The sequence below is a fragment of the Trachemys scripta genome, chromosome 7 (genome assembly GCF_013100865.1).
Source record: "Trachemys scripta elegans isolate TJP31775 chromosome 7, CAS_Tse_1.0, whole genome shotgun sequence".
Taxonomy (NCBI): Eukaryota; Metazoa; Chordata; order Testudines; family Emydidae; genus Trachemys; species Trachemys scripta.
In genome coordinates this window covers 61,811,748-61,830,602 of record NC_048304.1, presented here as the reverse complement: position 1 = coordinate 61,830,602, position 18,855 = coordinate 61,811,748, and the positions used below count along the sequence as shown (strand labels likewise).

At 45.6% G+C, this 18,855-nt stretch overlaps 1 long non-coding RNA gene and 1 other non-coding gene across 12 annotated transcripts; both read left to right on the top strand.

The window, feature by feature from the left end:
* The first annotated feature begins 7,198 nt into the window (after positions 1 to 7,198).
* On the top strand, positions 7,199 to 18,651 carry LOC117880410. Of its 11 annotated transcripts, none has more exons than XR_004646520.1 (7): positions 7,199 to 7,330; positions 7,623 to 7,815; positions 8,546 to 8,628; positions 10,174 to 10,232; positions 12,138 to 13,092; positions 15,695 to 16,728; positions 18,064 to 18,651. It is a non-coding gene; the product is annotated as an uncharacterized LOC117880410 (long non-coding RNA). The 11 variants fall into 11 exon arrangements; XR_004646521.1 differs by lacking the exon at positions 7,199 to 7,330 and having other exon boundaries at positions 7,379 to 7,815; positions 12,138 to 12,201; positions 12,976 to 13,092; XR_004646524.1 differs by lacking the exon at positions 7,623 to 7,815 and having other exon boundaries at positions 7,202 to 7,330; positions 8,546 to 8,679.
* LOC117881136 lies at positions 12,669 to 12,811 on the top strand. The gene has a single exon (XR_004646710.1). It is a non-coding gene; the product is annotated as a small nucleolar RNA SNORA12 (small nucleolar RNA).
* Positions 18,652 to 18,855: the final 204 nt, after the last annotated feature.

The window sequence follows — 18,855 nt, the reverse complement described above, 5'->3', positions numbered from 1 at the left end:
AAAATAAAAAAAAAACATATGGAGGAATATATCATGCATTGTTCCATAATAGTGAGTGAACAGGTAGATTTACCTCCCATATATGTTTTTCTGGGGTTGGATGAAGACAAGGGACGATCCTTAGCTAGAGTAAATCAGCATTGCTCCATTGACTTCAACAGAGCTAGGCCAATTGGCACAAACTGAGGGACTGCCTCCAAATCTGGAAGGGTTATTGTTTAGCATCAGGTTCAACTGTAATGTACTTCAGTACCGATGACCCACAAATTCAGAGCTGCGGCTTTACTCCTGTTGTTCTGCCTGTAACTGTTGCTTGTTTCCAGTAAGTTGCTTAACTGGTCTCTTGTCCACTTTTGGGTCTGGATTTCCGAGCATCTGTGGAATTAACTGGCTGTGGGGGCTGCAAAGCAGAGCCCAGCTGCAGAAAGGCTGGCTCACCCTCACGCATGTCACGTTAACTGGTGAGGAGTTTGCTCCTTGTTTAGGACTGTGACCCTGTACTAATCCCAGGGAAAAGCCTACGCATGCAGCCTCTGAACGGCTGAAAGGAATGTATGTGTTGCATCATTTCCCATCACACAAGGTGTACCCACCTGTGATCGGAGCTTACACACTGGGCTGTCTCCCACTCACTGTCTGGGGGAGTCAGCAATCTCATTCTCCAAGGGATCAGAATACAGATCTCCCCATGAAAAGAAGTGAATTAGAAATATTCATGAAAATACATTCATACATTTTCAACTTGGCCCAGGGTCTCTAGAAACTAACTAACTCTCAGCTGTACTTTAGCCTGGGACTAACTCATTCACCAAGGTGTCGGGGAGGCTCTCTGGTGCTTTGCCCATAAGGATTTCTGGCTACTGAATTCCATTCTAAATAGCGAGCCATTGATTTCTAGGTGATTTCACAGTTTGGCCAAATAACTTTTCCCGCATCCCCACTACAACTGGTGTTTGACTGTATCTCAATTCAAAATAAGGGGTTACCACTGTATCTCAATAGCTAGCTGTCCTTAATATATGAGGCTATGACAAAGAACCTAGGCTGCCATTAATCCAGTTCCAAGGTGAATTATTAATTAAAACTCCTTGGCTGTGTAAGGCACTCCTGGGACCTCTTCTTTCCCCACTCCTCTTTTTACTTACTGTTTTGGACACAGCATAGCTCAGTGGCAATCTTGCGTGACACATTTTGTACTATGCCAGCTCCAAAACAGAGCTGTTAGCTGCCTCTCCCCTCCCTTGTTATGAGTACTTGTGATGTAATTTCATTCCCAACTTTTGGAAAGTATTGAAAAACAACAACATGCAGCTCATTCCAGATGCAGTAAATAGTTTCCCCACTCATGGCCAGACAACAGGAGAATTTTAGATACCAGACAGTGGCTACCCCTTTGTTTGCCAGAGGGCTATGCATTCAGGGTCAAGACAAACAAACCTGAGCATCTCTGCATTTGAATTTGTTTGTCTTGCACCGGCCATTTATGTGGCCAAAAGCCTGCAGAATTTGATCTCATTTTAAAACTGAAATAATCCGTGAAGACAGGATCCTGTTATGCAGGGCCCCATCAAAAACATAAACACTCATAGAAATAAACACAAATCCTTAGCACACCCATATTTACTGTTCATTCCCCACCAGCTATGGATTTCCCCAGTGTATCACATGCATTGCTATTAATTGGTTCAATGGTGTTACACCAATAATAACGATAATAATTAGGACCCTACCAAATTCACAATCCATTTAGTCAATTTTATGGTCATAGGATTTTTAAAATTGTAAATTTCATGATTTCAGCTATTTAAATCTGAAATTTCACAGTGTTGTAATTGTAGGGGTCCTGATCTAAAAAGGAGTTGTGGGGAGGGTCGCAAGGTTATTGTACAGAGGGGTGCAGTACTGCTACACTTACCCCTGCTCTGCTGCAGGCGGCAGTGCTGCCTTCAGAGCTGGGCAGCTGGAGAGCGGTGGCTGCAGGACGGGAGCCCAGCTCTGAAGGCAGAGCCATGGCCAACAGCAGTGCAGAAGTAAGGATGGCATGGTATGGTATTGCCACCCTTACTTCTGCACTGCTGCCTGCAGAGCTGGGCCCTCAGGCAGCAGCCACCACTCTCTGGCCGCCCAGCTCTGAAGGTAGCAGCGCAGAATTAAAGGTGGCATGATAAGGTATTGCCACCCTTACTTCTGCAATGCTGCTGGCGGGGCACTGCCTTCAGAGCAGTGGCGTAGCCAGGTGGAGGGAACAGGGGGAGCAATAAAAAAAAAAGGCGCCACCCGCTATGGCGCTTTTACTCACCCGACAGCGCTCCGGGTCTTCGGCGGCGGGCCCTTCACTCGCTCCGGGTGTCTTCGGCGGCACTGAAGGTCCTGCCGCCAAAATGCCGCCAAAGACCCGGAGCGAGTGAAGGTTGTGCTGCCGAAGACCTGGAGCGCTGCTGGGTGAGTAAAATAAAAGCACCGCAGTGGGTGGCGCCTTTTTTTTTTATTGCTCCCCCGGGTGAGTAAAAAGGCGCCAAGAAATTGACAAGGCGCCACTTGTGCTCAGTGGGGGAGTGGCCGCTCCCCCGCTCCCGCCCAGCTACGCTACTGCTTCAGAGCTGGGCAACTGGCCAACAGCCACTGCTCTCTGTCCGCCCAGCTCTGAGGGCAGCAGCATCATCTGCAGCAGCACAGAAGTAAGGGTGGCAATACCGCGACCCCCCTAAATAACCTTGCGACCCCCCTGCAACTTCCTTTTGGGTCAAGACCACCAACTTGAGAAACTCTGGTCTTCCACATTAAATCTGTATAGTATAGGGTAAAAGCACACAAAAGACCAGATTTCACCAGGGGGAGACCAGGGTTCATGGTCCGTGACGCATTTTTCATGGCCATGAATTTGGCAGGGCCCTATTTATGGGAGTTAGGCACCTAAATACCTTTGAGGCTCTGGGTCAGGGTGTTTGGGCCTTGATCTGTCCCCATCATCATTTATGACAGCAGGTCATGGCACGATCATGCAACATAGAAATACAGAAATTGCCTTTTTGCATCAGATACGTGATCTGTTTAGGCCAGAATCTTGTCTTCAACATTAGTTAGTACCTAATACTTCAAAGGAAGGTGCAAGTAACCCAGTAGCAGACTTGCACTTGGAAATAACTTGCCAATGGGAGAAGTTTCTTCCTAATGTTCATCAGATAGTGGTTGATGCCCTGAGGACTGAGATCCCTTATAATATTTTTATCCTTTCCAGTGTAACTTTGGCCACACTCTTTAGCCATATTAATGTCTAGTCCTTTTATCTAAATCCTGCTAAGCTCTGAATGTCACGCCAAATGACTTGACACCCAGGCTGGCATCAAGCTGCTGGCTCTGTGTTACTAAAATGATGACAAGTATGGGAAGATTCTCACAAGCTGCTCTGGAAGGTTCATACAGTATGTCAGACTCTGTAAACTTTACAATGGATAGTGCACTGGGAATGGAGGCAGGACATAAATCATTTCCCAGAGGGATGCTGTCATCAATTTGCCATTGAAAGAAGTTCCTCTAAAGCATGTACGATAGGAAACAATCCTGTGCTAGTCCATAGGAGAGCCTGAGGGACTAATTAAATACTTCTCACCAGCCTCTTAATTTAGATCAGGGGTCAGCAACCTTTCAGAAGTGGTGTGCCGAGTCTTCATTTATTCACTCTAATCTAAGGTTTCGCGTGCCAGTAATACATTTTAACATTTTTAGAAGGGCTCTTTCTATAAGTCTATAATATATAACTAAACTATTGTTGTATGTGAAGTAAATAAGGTTTTTAAAATGTTTAAGAAACTTCATTTAAAATTAAATTAAAATGCAGAGCCCTTCGGACTGGTGGCCAGGACCCGGGCAGTGTGAGTGCCACTGAAAATCAGCTCGCTTGCCGCCTTTGGCACGCGTGCCATAGATAGGTTGCCTACCCCTGATTTAGATGATTCCTGCACATTGGAATTGGACCTGATGCACATGCGACATCTGGAGGATTTGAGCGGTAACTGCAGCAGTGGCACTGTAGTCTAATTACTGAGAAGTTTAGAAAATTTCCCTACCACACAAACAATGCAAACTAAAAGTACATTCACCGGTGAGGACTGTTCTATGGAGTTCATTCCCCTAGCTGCTCTCTTTCTACATCTTGGGCAGTCTGCTGTACTCTGTGCCACTTTCCAGTGCTTTTTGCAGCACAACCCTCCTAGATAAACAGACTCCAACAACAAGTGATTTCTGACTCCACAGGCCTCACTTTGGACATACCCACATTTCTCTGTTTTCCTATGGATTTTACACCTTTAATACAAATCTCTTTAAATGTTTGTGCTATTCATTTCAATGGGGCGCTGTGTGAGCACTGGCTAGACACAATACGCAAAGTAGCTTATAGGATTGGGGCCTAATAACAACACAGGAGCCTGCTAGAAAATGGTAAAAGGGATCTCTTTGGGGCCGAGCCACGCACCTTGCACAAGGGGGTTCGGGACTTAGGGAAGGACAAAATTTAAACTCAGTCAGGCTCAAGAGGGAAATAAGTGAGAAAAGAAAGCATGCCAATAAATCTCTGCAGAAACAGCAGCCAATTTGCCATCTGAGTGAGGTTCTTTCCATTTTCCCAAAGGCCTCCTGTCTCTGGGGGAAGTTGTGATGAATCTGAAAGCCGCAGCTAAAGACCTTGGGTGGGTGCTAATGGAGGGGGAGGGGCTATGGGTTTTCACCTGGCTCTGCAGAAATTGTAATGTGGAGGTCTGTCCAATCCCACCTGCCTGCAAGGTATAAAGAGATCAGCCTGAGAAAACATAGCTGCCTTATTGCTTGCTGGAAACCAATTAGCCATGGGTGCAGTGTTGGTTTCCTTTGGGACTAGTGTGCTTCTGGGTATTCTATTGCCCTATTTCTCTGATTTTGGGGGTTCAGGGTGATGGGAGGGATCAGGGGATTTTAGAGGACCTTAGCTTGCAGGTCTGTGGCCAGAGAATCATAGAATCATAGGACTGGGTAGGACCTTGAGAGATCATCTAGTCCAGTCCCCTGCACTCCTGGCAGGACTAAGTATTATCTAGACCATCCCTAACAGGGGTTTGTCTAACCTGCCCTTAAAAATCTCCAATGATGGAGGTTCCACAACCTTCCTTGGCAATTTATTCCAGTGCTTAACCACCCTGACAGGAAGTTTTTCCTAATGTCCAACCTTAACCTCCATTGCTGCAATTTAAGCCCATTGCTTCTTGTCCTATCCTCAGAGGTTAAGAAAAACAACTTTTCTCTCTCCTCCTTGTAATAGCCTTTTACGTACTTGAAAACTGTTATCATGTCCCCCCCTTAGTCTTCTCTTTTCCAGACTAAACAAACCCAATTTTTTCAACTTTCCCTCATAGGTCATATTTTCTAGACCTTTAATCATTTTTGTGGCTCTTCTCTGGATTCTCTCCAGTTTGTCCACATCCTTCCTGAAATGTGGCACCCAGAGCTAGACACAATATTCCAGTTGAGGCCTAATCAGGCCGGAGTAGAGCGGAAGAGTTACTTCTCATGTCTTGCTTACAACACTCCTGCTAATACATCCTGGAATGATGTTTGCTTTTTTTGCAACAGTGTTACACTTTTGACTCATATTTAACTTGTGGCCCACTATGACCCCCAGATCCCTTTTCACAGTACTCCTTCCTAAACATACCAGAAATAGTCCATTTTCCATGTGGGCCATTGGTAAGCCTTCCAAACTTCAGCAAGGAGTGGGGCCCCAAGGCCAAAAGTTCTGTTTGCCAAATCTAAAAGATGACCCTGAGTCTACTTAAACCCAGCCTTTTTTACCAAATGTCTTGTTTTGTCTCCCTGCCTCCTGAAAACAGGAAAAAAACTTCCTGCTGCCTATTATCCAAGAGGTCAAGCTTCAAAGCCAACCTTGGGGCCCCTTGGTGGCACCTTAAAGACTAACAGATTTATTTGGGCATAAGCTTTCATGGGTAAAAAACCTCACTTCTTCAGATGCAACTGAAGAAGTGAGGTTTTTTACCCATGAAAGCTTATGCCCAAATAAAAGAGCTATGGATATTCCACAGCTCATACTGTCTGGCCTATCATCGTAGAATGGCTTTTTGATTTTTTCCCCGTGCTTTCAATGTAAAATACAATCTAGTCCCCAGAGATACTGTATGTGGCTGCAGTATCTGTCTAGGGTTGCCAGGTATCCGGCTTTCGACTGGAATGCCCGATCGAAAAGGATCCCTGGCAGCTCTGCTGACTGAGCTGTTAAAAGTCCAGTGAGCAGCGCAGCGGGGGCCTGGGGCTAAGGCAGGCTCCCTGCCTGCCCTGGCTATGCGTTGCCCACGGAAGTGACCGCCAGGTCCCTGCAGTCCCTAGGCGCTGGGGTGGCCAGGGACTGGGAGGCTCTGCACGCTGCCCCTGCCCCCAGCTCCAGCTCTGCAGCTCCCATTGTCTGGGAACCATGACCACTGGGAGCTGCAGGAGGTGGCGCCTGCAAAGACAGCGCGCACTGCGCAGCACCGCTTGGCCACCCAACCCTGCACCCCAACCTCCTGCCACAGCCCAGTGAAAGTGAGTGAGGGTAGGGAAGAGTGAGCAACGGAGGGAGAGGAGTGGAACGAGTGGGAGGCAAGTCTCGGAGAAGGGGCGAGGGAGGGCTGTTCGGTTTTGTGTGATTAGAAGTTGGAAACCCTATCTGTCACAGCTAGCTCTGGGGGAAACAGTGTCAGCGACACACACACACATACACACACTCATGAACAATTTGTATCACGCTCCTATGGAGCTGTGAATTTAGTGCCAGAGGAATGGTGCGGTTGACATATATGGTGAGTGTGGCTGTAGGGAAGGGTTGGGCTAATGCACACTGTCAGAGAGGATGTTGATTCCAGAGGGTGTGGGGGGGAAGGTTTTAGTACAGTAATGCCTGAGGCAGGGGGTAGCCAATAGGCGGACCACAGGCCAAATCTGCACCTCCAGATGCTTTTAAAAGGACCTTGAAATCTTTTTATTTACTAATTATTTTCAGATTTTTTTAAATTATTTTCTCTGGGGGCTGGACCTTGACCAAAAAGAATTGACTGACTATCCCTGGCTAGCGGTGAGTGGGCTGGTGTTTTGGAGCTGGTTCCAGGGGGAAGGGTTTGGGTGTCGCACACAGCGATCAGGGCTGTGTTCCGGAGGGGAAGGGATCAGCTGAGGCCCACAGCCAGCCGGGCTATTGATTCAGGGGAAGGGTTTGAGTGATGCACAGGGCGATCAGGGTTGTTGGTTCCGGGTGAGGGGGGCCGTGTCGGTGTCATACCATCGCGCTGCGCGCTGAGGGCCGGTTCTGGTATGTCCGCGCTAGGCCCCGGGCTACGGGGGCTACGGGCGGAGCCGGACTCGGCGGGGACCGGCCGGGCTCAGCAGTGGGCGGGGCTGCGGGTATTTCGGTCTGAGGGCCCGCTGCTTTCAGCCCTGCGCCGGGCGGGCCCCCGATCGAGCCGTTCCGACCCCCGCCAGGGCCGCGCTGCCAGCGCCGGGGGCTGCGGCCGGGGGCCGCGCTGGGCCGGTTGTGCTGGCTGCTCCCGAGCCGCGCGGTCCCGTCCTGATACGCTCTGGCGCTTTCCCCCGTTTTCTTGTAGCTACGATAGCCGGGCCGGCAGGGAGACTCTCCGTGCCGAAGGAGAGGTCTGCAGGAGGAAGTTGTTAGAAAACAGGCTTCATAATGGAAACTGTGTTGCAATTTCAACCTTGCTATAATTGCTGCCACCCAGGATAACTGGAAAAGTAATGACACCGTTCAAAAGTTGCCTAAGTATTTCCACTCTGATTTCGGTAAATAAAACGCTTTTGCGATGTTTTGTTTTTTAATACCTCTTAACAGAAAATTGCACTGTGCAGGCGCAGTATAACAACTTTTTAAAGTGGTTTTAATCACCATTTAATCACCATTAAGCCTTAAGGTGTGTAAGGACTGAGCTAACGGGCTCCATATCTTGTAGCCCAAATGGAGGGGCGTCCAGTGGCATCAAACGCTTTTTCTGTTTATTTAAAACCAAAAATGTTTCAGAAAAAAATATAAAGATAACATTAATTTTCTATGGTTTAAACACCTAAAATTCAAGATAGGCTAGTTATCTAGGCTCCTCATGCAATCCTAACTCTGCCCCTTGTGTGTGTGCGTTTCAATATAAGTTTTAATTACATGATATTATGTAATAAAGTTGACATGGTTGTAGAAAAAATGTGTCTGTTTTGGGGAGATGTGCATTAAATGAGGCAGCACTTGTTTTTTCTTGATCCTTGGAGGTTTCAGGCAGTCTGTCTCCTGGTGACTCTTAGGACTCCTGTTCTGGAAAGTGCATCTGTTTGTGTTAATCAGCATTTAGACAGTAGTGATATTTTGGGCAGGATTTTCCTCAGCCACTTGGGTGAATTGAGTGTGTGAATCCTTGGTTGTAAGCAAGATGGGGGTCACCATTTTTAATATCAATTCAAAAATTATAGATACACAAACTCATTATGGGGTCATCTTGTCCTTATTTCTACTTTATTTCTCTCCTAGACTGGCCTTTGGGGGTGCTGAAGAAAAAAATAATGTTGTTCAACATAGCGTAAGCTGTTCAGAAGAAAAGTGGAGAATTTGATGTAAGTTTTATATTTCTGCTTCTGCATCATGATCTATGAGATTAGAAGTGTGTGAGTGTATAATGTCTCTCATTGAGAAGGGGGAGGGATAGCTCAGTGGTTTGAGCATTGGCCTGCTAAACCCAGGGTTGTGAGTTCAGTCCTTGAGGGGGGCCACTTAGGGATCCGGGGCAAAATCCATACTTGGTTCTGTTAGTGAAGGCAGGGGGGGCTGGACTCAATGACCTTTCAGGGTCCCTTCTAGTTCTATGAGATAGGTATATCTCCATATATTATTATTATTAAAACATTCCTGGTCTACAGTGTTAAATTAAGCCAAATGCTTATTTTGTTAGACTTCTCTAAATATAATGTGAATTAGAAGCACAATGCTTAACATGTGCATAGTGCTTTCCATCTTTAAAACATTGAACAAATATTAAGGCTCACACCCTCTTTAAAGTTGGTACTGCAGATATGACTTATCCTCATATTTGCAGGTGGGAAACTGAAGCAAAGAGATGCAGTGACTTGCTCAAGGTCACTCACTGAGAGTATTTTTAAACTATGGAGACTGCATGGACGTAGCTATGGCGCTGTAGCTATGCTGGCATAATCCCATAGCATAGACGCAGCCTACACTGATGAAAGGGGTTTTTCTGTTGTCATAAGAATACCACCTCCCCAAGCGACAATATGTGCATCTTCACTGGGGTTTAGGTTGGCGTAGCTATGGCATTTAGGGGTGTGGATTTTTCACAGCCTTAATTTTAAGTGTAGACCTGGCCTTAGTTTGTGGCAGAGCCAGAAATAGAACCCAGGAGTTCTGGCCTTTGGCCCCCAGGCTCATTCTACATTAATCAAAATGTAGAACTTGGATTATTTTACCAAAATTGATTTTTGGTTTCTGAGTGACAATTCATACAAAGGTAACTATTTTTCATAAAACCCAGCCATTTGTGAGTTCTTGAGTCTCTGAGTTAAAGTGGGTGAAAGGAAGGGTGTCTTTATTTGTAAACATTTTGTAAGTTATATTTGTTTTTTAAAAGTGAGTTAAATGATAAATGTTACTTGTCACTTCATTTACAACCCCAAGCACTTAAGAATAAAGAAATTAATAGCTGCAAAATATTGTAAATCTTGCTCCTACACATGATAAAATAAATATTATTTTCAAATACAAAGAAATGCATGTTTCATTATAACACATCAACTTGAAGTCTGGCTTGTTTGATTAATGCATTTAAAAATATTTTGATACGTACTTTCTTCAGATTCCATTAAATGAGAAAACTTGTTTTCTTTATCAATTGCCATCAGTATTTTTGGGTGAAGTGTTTCTAATTTTTGTTTCATGAGAATGATGTATGTAGCTTAATAGGAAAAGTGTGTTCTGTGTTTGTACAGGGCCTAGTCCAATAAGGCCCTGGTCCATGACAGGGGCTCCGAGGTGCTACAGAATTACAAATAAGTAATAAAACAGTATTGACTTACAGTAAAAGTAAGAATGCATGTGGACTTGCATTTGAGACTGATTAATGTGTTTCTGATGCCTTTCTTTTTCAGACATGTTTATATTTTGAGACTCGTGATGAAAGAATATTGATTATTGCATTGGAGCCAAGGTATTTGTGATATGTCAAAATAGATATTTATCATATTTAATAAACACGTTACACTCAAGTGGGCAGCATAAGATTGGATAATCTCTAGACTAGTAAATATTGTTTTGAAGGGCTTTGGTGTAGCAAGTGATGTAACAGGTGTGTACAGTGTTGTCACGTTGTACCTTTTACTGTGTTTTGTTTTTGTTTTTAAATGAGATGTTATGTTTTTGCATCTCTTGGGGTGCGTTTTAATATCTTCCAGTTTTTTTATTTTTCTTGTAGTAAATGAACATAATTTTTAAATAAATGGGAAGGAGAAACATGGTACTCAGTGGTCTTTTTTCCTAGTCCTGAAAGATGCTGTGAAAAAGGGAACCAAACACCTTCACCATCTCATGACTGTCTTGAGCAACTGCAATATAAACCTGAGGTTCTTGCTATTTTTCTTTCCTAGTGCATCGATTTTCACGCCATCTTATTCCTCCCTTCCATCTCTCTCTTTCTTTAATGTCTTAATCTGCCAGGACAAATCTACCTTTCCAACACTCTACAATGTCCCTGTTGTGAGGTGGGGAAATCCTCCTCCCTTTGAATCATTGGTTGCTAGATGTCAATGATTAGGCTTTCCATTATCTTCTCGGAATTTCCATTGATATGGATCAGCTTTGGCCAGTCTTCTTAATGACCCGCTCAGACAGCAAAGTGACACACAAGCCTTGATGTCTCTTAATCTGTCCTGAGAGGAGGGCTGGTCTACACTGGCAATTAACAGTGCTGCAACTGTCTCACTCAGGGGTGTGAAAAAACATCCCCCCGCCCCAGTGTAAACAGTGCCCCAATGCTGGGAGCTACGCCCCTCGTTGAGGTGGGTTTTTTTTAGAGCTCTGGGAGAGCTCTCCCAGCACTGCGCTGCGACCACACAAGGCATGTTAAAGCACTGCCAGTGTAGACTAGCCCTTAATTCCTCCCCTGCCCCCCCACTGGGTATGTGCAAAGTATGTGGGGAAAATGAGGCACATATAGGATTAACAGAAATATTACAGAAAATTACCACTTTGTCACAAGGCTTTGAGACTCTCAGTCCTGAGCTAGAAACCTGTTGAGTGGAACCTACTGGCTTTCAACAAAATTTCAACTGAAATCATGGGTTTCAGAGTAGCAGCCGTGTTAGTCTGTATCCACAAAAAGAACAGGAGAAGTGGGCTGTAGTCCACGAAAGCTTATGCTCTAATAAATTTGTTAGTCTCTAAGGTGCCACAAGTACTCCTGTTCTTTTAACTGAAATCATGAGAATCATATGCATTTCTTAAGGATTAAACTTTGTAGTTTATAGTCTGGAGTGGTCTCTTGTGTTTTTTTGTTTTGTTTTTGTTTTTAATAACTTTCTATCTAGATAGAGACCCTTGTGTAGGAGCACCTCACCCTGATTCAGTGACCTACTGTGAGTTAAACAGTGTTGGTAGGAGTCTGTTCCACTTGCCTAAAACTACTGCTGCTGTGGAATATAATCCAAATTTTGAGCTGAATATGAATTATCATAGGATCAAATTAATTCATTGTTTACTTTATATCCAACCATAAATTCCCAAGTGGATTTTCTTTCAGTCTGCATCCTATCCATAAATCCCATTCATTGCCACACTGGCTGAAGCCCAACTCACCTGCATTCAAAGTAATTTTTTGCAGTTCCTTACCCTTTTCTAAGTCAGCTGAAAATTGTCAGACTGCTACAAAATCTCCTCTCAGGTAGGGCATAGGAGGTTTTGTGGCTTTTGTATTTTGAATCTTGCAACGGTGGGCCTGGTTAGCCATGAAAGTCACTCAATGTATTTTGTGTTCAGGAGGGAATTATAATGGCAAGGTCTGAGTTATCAGCTATTCACAGCAAACTTATATATTTTGTGACCTCTTGTTATGTTTTAGTGCTGTCTTGCCCTGGCTAAGGGTGTCTTATCAACGGATCATGTCCTGATTTTGCCAGTTGCAGGTAGGGTTATAGCACAGCAGTGTAAGAATACAACCTCAACTGCTTTGAAAGGGGACAGGTCACATTTAAACCTAAGCATAGGCAAACTCCCCTCTTCTCTTTTTTTCCTCCTTGGCATCCCACATGGTAGATAAAAATTCCGTGAGCAGTAGATGGGGAACAGGACAAAAGTAAAACCCCTGTGACCACTTAAATGGCCACTTGAACATGCTAATTTTTCCTGTTACAGCAAGTGCACAGAGCTGAGTTTGTTGAAGGACAATGACAATAGACAAGAACATTTATTGTCTTCAACTGATAAAGACCAGAGGAGCTTCATATAATTCAGGAGGCTTTCCTCTCTATTTGGGGTACTGAGATATACAGCACATACTTTTAAGCTTTTCTGCCTGACCAAATCTTTGGTCAGTGTTCACAAACATGGATAGTCAGTGACCAGTTTCTGCTGAACTGATTATGGAAGGGTGCATTGTGGTGGTTTTCTGCTTGGCGGATCTGTGACAGTGTCAGAGCGGCCTCAACCTACCACAAAGAGTATAAAGGAGAAGGACAGTCATGAAAACTTTTCCAGAACTTTTTGTTTTCAGTTATTCTTCCAGCTCCTACAAGGCAGACCTGCCTCATAAGTTTAAGTCTGTAGAGACAGTTGATCATCTGTCTCACATGATGACAAACAGTACTGAGGGGTGTGCAAACCTCCATGATGGATTTATTGCCTTATCTAGAAGAATAGTATGCTTTGTGTCTTTTTCTTATTGTGTCCTCCATCTCCAGGTGATTCCTGTACCACTCACTGTTGTGCTACTGAAGACATTAGAGTCCTCTATTGTACAAGTGCAAAAACAACAGATCGAATTACTAGAAATCCCAGAGCACTCCGATATCACGCAAGTATGAAACAAGATTTTCACTTCTCATTTATTTAACCTTAATCCATTCTGGTTTGTCATTTCATCAAAAAGTATCCTTACATGACCAGCATTCAGCTGTAGGCAGTTGTTGTAATAGACGATACTGTAGGCCTGATTTTTCAGAGATGCTGAGTACTTACTCATCCAGGTGAAGACGTTGTGAGCTGCAAGTGCACTGCATCTTTGAACATTAAGCCCTGTATCAATAATTGCTGTAGGTAGATGTTTTGATGTAGCATTTAATGAAACATTGCTTGTATGACCTCCTATTCCTTTTATTTGAATAAAATCCCAGAGATTCCCATAGGTAGGTGCAGTTTTCTCAGCGGTATTCTTAACGATTTAATTTATAAAAACACCCTTTATGTTTTGTAGATTAGTCATCTTTCTGTAAATAAAGCTCAGAAGCCTGGGGAAGTCAGAAATGTCTGAGGTGAGGGGATATAAGAAATAAGTCTTCGTCTGCTGTGCCAGTCATGTGCACAAGGTCAGCTGAATTTGTTGCTGGAAGAGCAGGTGCAGCTCCATTTGCTCCAGTGGACTCGTACTAGTTTATGCCAGCAGACAGGCTTTTTGGTGCACTTGCCTGGATAGAGTTTAGAAAGCTCTTGCCCTTGTTGTTTGATCAATAAGTAATAACTAACAGTAGTGTAGCTTGCTGTGTCCTTTAAACCCGTTACTCCTTGGAAATCTGCAGCAGAAGTAGGCACAAGCCAAAAATTAGGTCCCTGCTTTTTCTTTTAATTTGTACACACACTGGTTTACCTTCATGCAAGCTGCCTGGTCAGCACTACACAGAAAAGCCTGACTTCAAGCAAGGCTGAGGCTTTCATCAGTCTGGCTCAGAGAAAGCTCCTGTGAGGAAATGTGAACAAAAATATTTAACTTCGTAAAGGAGCTAGATGCCATGAATAAAACCAGACTTGCTTTGCACAGTGAGTATTAACACCTCTTCAGTACAGGAAGGGCCAGATCTTACCTCATGATCCTGAGGAGTTGACTGGATAGCTTCTGGGCAATGGCACAGATGTGTTTGTAAAATGCAAAAGTTTAAATAATACCCTCTGTGCATTGGGAAGTATAAGGGCTTGATTTTCAGCAGGCTTGGATGTGCAAATAATGTTTATATGTTGAAACCAAACTAAAATAATAATTAAAGATGCTTCATGCTGGGATGTGTAAAACTCCACTACACTGAGACAAAAACAGCATTAGCCAGACCAACTGCCTTGCTGTGTACAAAACCAGACATCAGCATGAAATGAACTCCTCTGTCCTTGGATCCTGCAGAACCCCTAACACTACAACTGCTTTACAAACTCAGCATTCTCCAAATGCTTTTCACCATATACTAATGGTGAGCATATTCAGTCAGTTTCAGTCGAGGGAATGAATTTCTAAGTTGAGAGCCCTGTTCTACCAGCAGCATCCTCTCTGGTAAACCAAGGAGGCTGTACTTTGAGCACGTTCATTGATCTTGTGTCAGCAGCTCACAAGGGCAAAGGCATCGCAGGCAGGCAGGCAAGCCTTAGGCCATCTAGAGCTTTATAGGCCAAAACAGACACCTGAAACTCCACCCAGCCACCAATAAGCAGCTGGTGCAGATCACAGAACACTGGTGGAAGGAGCTCCTGGCAAGTTACCCTATTTATTCTTCAGCAACTTTAGTTTCCAAATGGATTTAAGGTACTATAGCCCCATGTTGCACTAGTGAATGATGAAGGTCTGCATGACAGAGGCCACCCAAATTGGGTTTGACACACATAGTAGGCTAGCTGCCTATCTTGCTGTGTGCATGCAGAAAGTGGGGGTGTGCATGCAATATATTCATGTTCATATGTGTCTAGGAATGTACTGAAAAACAGGACCAGTGAGTTGGTAACAAATTTCAGACATGCACAGTTTTCCCTGCGGTGTTTTATAAATTCATCATCACCATCATCAAATGTGCACAATATACTGAGGGCCATTGCACAGCTGGAGTGACCATAGAATCATAGAACTGGAAGGGGCCTTGAGAGGTCATGTAGTCCAATCCCTGCACTCAAGGCAGGACTAAGTATTATCTAGACCATCCCTGACAGGTGTTTGTCCAACCTGCTCTTAAAAATCCCCAAGGATGGAGATACCACAACCTCTCTAGGCAATTTATTCCATGCTTAATCACTCTGACAGTTAGGAAGTTTTGGATGATGGCATCATACCAGACATTGTAGAGTGAAGTTCCCAGATCTTGCTCAATTCTGAGAATCCACGACTCTCTGGGCTGTCCTGCAAGCAATGCCAGGTAGGGTCAAGTTACGTCAGTGGAGAGTTTGAGAGCACAATGAGCTGGGATGTTTTTGGCCATCTTGGCAACATGGCCAAAGAGCAAACAATTGGAGGAAGGCCAAATCTTGCTCAAAGTTGAACCATTTTATGCCCAGCATTTGATGCTGACAGCACATATAGAATGCCTCTAGCTGCTCCAAGTCTGCTTGTAGGAGGGTCCAGGTTTTTGACCCATATAGCAGTGCAGGCAGTACACAGGTTTGATAGATCCTGAACTTTGTCTTAATGCAGAAATATTTTTGCATCCATAGGTGAGACATAGACTTCATTCAAGAGGCAATGAGACCTATTCTTCAGTGGATATCCAGTTTGCTGCAACTGTTTGAACTCGTCCCCACCTGCACCAGGGGTTCTGGTGTCCCAGCTCTGAGGCCTGGTCTACACTACAGAGTTTGTTTGCAAGGCAGCTTACGTTGACCTAATTCTGTAAGCGTCTACACTAAAATGTTGCTCCTGCCGATGTAACTCGCCCTCTCCACCGACTTAGTAACTCCACCTCCACGAGAGGCGTGGTGCTTAGGTCAACATAGTTTGGTTGACACAATATCAGTGACACTGCATTACTTATGTCTACTTTAGTGGCTTCCAGGAGGTGTCCCACGATGCCCCAGCATAACTGCTCTGGTCACCTATTAGAACTCCGCTGCCTGGCAGTCAGGTATGCATGTACATGTCCCTCCCCCTTTAAAGCCCCGCCAATTTTAAATTCTATTTCATGTTTGGTTGGTATAGAGAGCTCACATAGCAACTGCCCAGCTGACCATGCTGGCGCCACGCAGCAAAGGTGCTCTTGCCAGGAGTACACAGCAGCTGGTGGATCTCCAGGGTCTGTGGGGAGAAGAGGCTGTGCAGGCACAGGTCTGATCCATCTGTAGAAACGTTGACATCTATGGCCAGATCGCTGGGGGCATGGCGGAGAAGGGCTACAACCGGCACATGCAGCAGTGCCGTGTAAAAATCAAGGAGTTGCTGCAGGTGTACCAGAAGGTAAGGGAGGCAAACTGTCACTCTGGTGTGGAACTGCAGACAGGCTGGTTCTACACGGAGCTGCAAGCCTTCCTTGGGGGAAACCACCACCACGAGCCCCGTGGATATTTCAGGGGAGCTGGAAGCAGCGGCCCCTGCAGTGCACACTGAGGAGGAGGTGATGCACGAGGAGGAGTAGTTTTGGAGGACAGGCGACTGGGGGAATGCTGTGGTGCAGTGAGCCAGGACCTCTTTCTGAACGCCGGAGAGTCCCTACTATCCAGCACCAGCGAGCCTGATGCAAGGGATGGAACCTCTAGTAAGTATGCTGTTTGTTTTGATTTTGCAGGGACACCTGTTCATTTACTCTTTTTTTAATCAGGCAAGAAGAGATAGCAACTCTACCTCTACTGGTTATTTCACAGTCTGCCTCTCATTCCCCTGTACAGCTAGGCAGAGGGGGCCTGGTGGAACAGTTTGTTTTTGTGCATTGGGATGTCCCGGGAATCCTCCATAGAGATCTCAAGAAAACTTTCCTGGAGGAAGTCTGCAGTCCTCTGCTGAAGGTTTCTGGGGAGGACAGCTTTATTTTTTCCACTGCAGTAGGACACTTTCTCACACCAGTGAGCAATTACATCAGCAGGCACCAATGCAGCACACAGGCTAGCAGCATACGGATCCAGTCTCCAGCCAGACTCGTTCAGGAGCTGTTCTCTTTCAGCCTCTGTTACCCTTGGGAGTGAGATATCAGCTAAAATTACCACCGCCTGTGGAAAACAGTGCCAGTATTCCATTCAGTTGCCCTATCGACATATACTGATGCCCATGTGCTCACCCCTATTATTGTCCAAAATCGCTCACTTATTCCCCCGGGGCATACTCATCATGGCTAAGGCTATGTTTTAGTCACGGGTATTTTTAGTAGAAGTCATGGACAGGTCACAGGCCATAAACAAAAATTCACGGCCTGTGACCTGTCCATGACTTTTACTAAAAATACCCGCCCTGACTAAAACTTGGGTGGGTGGCCATGGGTGCTCTGGGACGGGCGGTCCAGGGGCGCTGCTGGAAGTGGCCCGGGACCCGTGCTTGGGGGTGGGTGGGTTGGCGGGGCTGGGAGGGGCTTCCTACCTTGCTTCGTGTCCCTGCAGCTCCTAGGTGGTGGAGGCAGGGGCCCCTCTGCTCCCACCACAAGCACCGGCTGCCGCAGCCCCCATTGGTCGGGAACCACAGCCAATGGGAGCTGTGGGGGTGGGGCCTGCAGGCAGCATGTGGTGTGGATCACCCTGCCCCTCCACTGCCTAGGAGGTGCAAGGGGTCCATGTCAGTGGGAGCCAGGGAGCCTCCCACCCCAAGGTAAGTGCCCCTCCCCCCACCCTCCCCCTGCCCCAGCCCCCTCCCACACACCCAAACTGCTGCTGTTGGCCCAGGGGCTGCCCAGCTTGGGCAGTCCCTGAGCCAGCACCAGCCGCTGCAGAAGTCATGGAGGTCACGGAATCCGTGACCTTTATGACGGACTCGCAGCCTTAATCATGGCTGGGACTGCTGCCGTGCTCTATGAATCCCAAAAGGGCATGTAGTGCTTGTAACTTATGTGGATCAAGGGGAGTGAAAACACTCACAATAATACCTCTATGCATTGTGCTTTTTGCAGCTGGAAATGTGGCCTTGAGGTTCTCTCCATCCACACCACTGGCGTGGCTCAGATGATGAGAAGAAAGGGGATGAGGGACATGTTCCACGAGATCCTGCAAGCCTCTGGTGTTGCACATACCGAGCAGAGGGCTTGGAGGAGCACCCTTGTGGACAGAATGGAAAGGGATAGTGCAGAGAGGAGGAAAAGGACAGACACATGCAGCAAGTCATGTTAGCGCTTCTCAAGCGCCAGATGGACATGCTGGAGATTCTTATAGACCTGTAAGTCCAAGTAATCCTTGCTTGCCTCCCGCTGCAGTCTATCAATAACTGCATTCTGGGACCTCCCTATGCTCCCTGACCCTACATTCCACATATGTTTCATGGCCACTGCATTACCCCTACCACTCCACCCCGAGGGAGAGTACACACAATCAGAGCTGCACGTACACTGACCTATGAGAGAGACGGTTGGTGTATTTGTGTTTGAAATGAGAATGACTGTTCTTTCCCCGTCAAAGGTTCTTTTCCCTGTATTTATATAGTTTCATTCAGTTACAGTTATTTTTGTTTGCATGAGTTTGGAATAAAAGTCTATTTATGGAAACTTAATTAATCTTTAATAGTTCACAACATGTGGTAGCTGGGGCTGACATCCTTCAAAGATAATAGCAATAGGTGCACTTGCGATGTGTTATTACCACACACACAGCACTCATAAGGTTCAGACCGGAATGCTAGAAAACAATGCCAAGCAGAGAACACTACAAGAACACTCATTACTGTGCCTCACTTTTGAAATGGTCTTTCA